Genomic DNA, 4,403 nt, shown 5'->3' with positions numbered 1-4,403 from the left:
TGCCTGCATACCATCAATGCCTTCTTTTGAGCTTGGGGTGAGGGAGCTGGGGGGAATAGGAAACCTTCAGCCTGCTTATCAGACTCTCACCATTCTTCAAGATGAGAGCACCATTAAGCAGATTCCTGTCCTTTCCCCCACCCACTAGCACACAGCCACCATCATCAGGAGGTTGGCTGAGACAAAGGAAACTTTCAGGCTTTTTGATCCAGGGCCAACCTGAGACAAGTCGTTATCCCGAGTGGCTGTACCCTACAAAGGTAGGTGTGCCCCAAGTTCCAATACAACGTCACAGAGGGTCCTGGCCTGAACCTCTCAGATCTCTGAGTGTGGGTCCATTTATTCTACTCATCGGAATATAGGACCCTTCCTATCTCAGCAAGTTATGGGAGTTGTAGTTCAACAACATCGGGAGGACCATAGCCCCTACCATCTCTGGTATAATCAAAATTATTTTTGCCCCAAATATTTTGTCTGACCAGAGGTGAGGTGCTCTAGAAGTCTAGGTACATCCTGTGGGCCATGAATTAGCTTCCCCTGCACTCAAAAAAAATTCACAAATCCTACTGAAGTCAGCTTTGCTATGCTAGAAAAGCCCCAAAGTGTTTCTGTCAAGTAAGAGCCCCAGGGTCCACTTTGAATTTTGATTTAGGAGACTGTGTGGCCACATGTTAGTCTGTCCCCAGCTTAGGAATTCCACAGGACCTGAAATCCTCCCTTCTCCCCTCTCTCTACCCTTTATCAGCTTCCCTCCATTTGCTTCCCTTCAGCTTGGCAAGCTGCCACCCCAGTGAGCAAAAGAAATCTGCACTTAAGCACGGATATTTAAAGCAAATGTTGGGGTGAGAATTCAATCTGTAAGTGGGAGGGCAATATGCTGGTTTATATATTAGCAGCAGCCAGGATGATATCAGCAGGCTCGGCAAAATGCAGAGAAGCTCAAGAGTTGCAGTCGGGGGCGAAAGGGGACCGGCAGCAATAATGACAAATAATGACGCCTTTCCTCCTTCGTGTCTAAGCAAGGGCTCCAGATGCATTTCTGGAAAACAACCTGCCTCTCTCTTCTACTCAGCCCCCAAATAGTCCCTCCCGGAGCTCCAGGAAGCTCTGAGCCGCCGGTTGCAAGAAGGCGTCTCTCCAACAGAGAAGTTGATGCTATAAATTCCTTTCCTCCCTCCTGCTTATAATAATAATTATTACTTGAGGAGTAAAATGAGCAAGTTGCAGCTTTTGGGTGATTATATACTATATATATAATATCAAAGGGGGGCCGCAATATATCTCAGATTCCATTACATAATGGAATTGTCCCTAAAATACATATATTTTAAAGAACTCTTGGCATAATAGGCAGCCCTGCTTAACCTTGGGTGCAATTGCATTTGCTCGCAAGCCTCTCTTGGGCGCCAAGTCTTGAAAGAGCTATGCTGGAGAGATTGGAATTCACCAGCCAGCCTGTGCCCATCTGTAGCCACAAAGCCCAACTCATTTCATGAATACATGAAACAAAAAAAGGAAAACAAAATCCCATTGATTTTGACAATGGAAAATCTGGACTCTTTGTTAGGAACTGATGGGAGCCAGCCACAAGCCAAGATTACAACCTCTTCTGGGAACTAGCAAATCATGGGTGTCCCAACCAGCCAGCTGAGCCTGGTAGCTAATAAATCACCAAGCCACAGTGTTGCCCTGTCCTTTGCTCTCTACTTTGTTGGCAGAGATCTACACCAGTTGCCTTTCTGAAGCCAATATATCCTTCACAGGACAAAACTATAAGGAGAGGGAACCCTCCTGGAGGCTGTATGGTCAGCTCAGGCTCACGTTAAGGCATCCAGCTTGTTGGCTGTATTTTCAAGCTCCCCTCTGGCTCCATTTTTACAACAGCAACATCTGTATGGTGGAGGTTTTGCGGGAAAATGTGAAGGCACAGCTAAGGTTTTGCAACAAAGGCTGACATTCACACTGTGAGGCAGCAGGATATTGATCTATTTCACTATTTGTTCTTATAGCCTACTCTTCACCAAACGGCCCCTTGGAGAGTTACAAAAAGATCATATTTAAAATATGTGCAAATTATCATTAAGTTATAAAATAAAACCACAAAACTAACCAGTGACAAAGTCAACCAAACAGCAGGCCAGAAGGAGGGAAGACTAAATGCAGGGCTAAAGAAATGCATCCTGACAAATGCACATATTTGTGCCATTGTAAGCTTCAGAGGGGAAGACATTCCATCACCTGGGTTGCCACCACAGAGAAGACCCTCTCTCACACCACTGCCCTTTGAACCACAGAGGGCTATAGCTATTGTGATGCAAGTCCTCACCTCTTCCAAGATGAAGCCTTGTGCAGGGTTCAGGAGGAGTACTATTTGAGAGCAGAGCTCAGATGTTGTTCCAGCACCAGTCAGCCTGCAAATGAGCCATTTAAAGGAGAAGCAGTTGCAAGCTCTGATGTCACTGAAATGTGCCTCTTAAGCAGAAGGGGCCTAGCCCACCCTAGAGCAACAGGGCACTGGAACCATGAGGCTCATCTGATGGACTTACTTCTGGAGACTCAATCTCATCTCTTGAAGAAGGGGAATCAGATTTCATTTCATGGCCTTTTCATTGCCAAGAGGGCCTCCTTAACACCTGGACCGGTCAATGTGGGAGGGTCTGCTCCTTCAGCTAGTGAGAGGGGACTCCACATGCCACCTGTTTGGCTTCAGCTTGGAAGAAAGAGGAGGGTTCAGATTTAATGCCTTAGCATAGAGGTTTAATGTGTCTCTATATTCTTCTGGGTGCTAAGAGACTCTGGGGGATTTCTCAAGGTTCTGCTTCATTCCTTAAGGAAGTCAGACATACCTGTTTCTTCCCCTCCCAAGCTCCTATCATCCAAGCTGCCATATTGGCCCTGGAGCAGGTGAGCTATAGAAGCGCTCTCTCCATCCTCCCACCAACACCTGACCTGCTTCCCATGAGCCAGGTCTTTTGTCATGCTTTGTCACACATCAGGCAGCACAGCCATATAGCCAGATATGTGCCAGTGACAAATTCTACAGCAACCAAGCACCTGTGGTGTAGTGGGTAGAGTGTCAGGTTAGGACCTGGAAGACCGGGATTCAAATCCCTACTCAGACTTGAAGCTCACTGGGCGAGCTTGGGGCAGTCTAACCTACCTCACAAGGTTGTTGTGGGAATTAAATGAGGAGGGGGAGAACCTTTATCTCCTTGGGGAAAATACTGTGTGTGTGTCCGTTCCTAATCTGTTGGAGGGTGGGGGTGATTCCCAGCTGCTGGCCAGCTTCCTAAAAGGTGGTTGTCAGTAACTTGCACCAGAGAGCAAAGGAATTGGTTGGTAGCCTGTGTGTTTGGGGCTGTGAATTTAATTTTCCACTCTTGGCATGGTATTAATTCATTCAGAGGGTGAGAGTATATTGTTTTGACCACTCTGTTTTATCTTCTTCATAATCTGATTTAGAAGAAGGAATGGAGGAACTCAATGAAAAGAGACACAGTTAATAAGCTTGAGGGTCACGGGCTTGTTACTCATGTAGGTGGATGAAGCCGTGGTAGAAAAATCACAGAAGATTAGCTGCTGGGGCAAGATGTATTTATAGTCGGCCAATTACATTTTGCCTGCTTGCTCAGCCTGTTCCCTGCTTGTTTCTGTCACTTCTTGAAACCAGCCTTGACAATATAGGGCCAATCCAACCATTGTGGGTGGGAAATGAGGTGGCCACCTCAGGCAGCTGTTCCGGGTGTCATGAAAAGGCAGAGAATTGTATGTTATTTATTATGTTTACTATTAAGGATGGAGAGAGACTTGTGGTACTTTCTATTTCAGGTGCAAAAGAATGTGGCTAGCTTTGGTTATTATGAACCTTGATTGTTGTTGATAATGGAGGTGGCATTTTTTGCTCTGTCTAGGGCAGCAAAAATGCCTGGTTCCAGTCTTGCCTTGATGGTGTGGTGTTGTGGTTAGTGAACCTGGACATGGGAGACAAGGGTTCAAATCTCCACTTGGCTATGAGGTTCACTGGGGGACCTTGGGGCAGTCACTGCCTCTCAGACTAACCTACCTCACAGGGTCATTTGGGAGATTAAATGTATACCACTAAACTGAGATCCTTGGAGAAAAAGGTAAGATATAAATGTAATAATGCAGTGTGTTAAGATTTCAGCCTTATTTCACTTGTGGCTCCCTGGCCAAAAATACAAAGCTGACTGTAACATTTGGGGGCCCACAGGAACCCACTGTGATCATTTTGGGGAAGGGGGGGCATAGATCTAAGGCAGCAGTCCTATGCCCTCTTAGGCTGAAAGCAGACATTGCAGAAATCAGGTGGCTCCTGCTAGGAGACAATGCCCTCTGACCAAAGGCAAGGCTGGACTCAGAGTGACTTCTATATAAGAGCAACA

This window comes from Podarcis melisellensis (genome assembly GCF_964234715.1).
Source record: "Podarcis melisellensis genome assembly, chromosome: 8".
NCBI lineage: Eukaryota > Metazoa > Chordata > Lepidosauria > Squamata > Lacertidae > Podarcis > Podarcis melisellensis.
Note: the sequence above shows the minus strand (reverse complement) of the source record.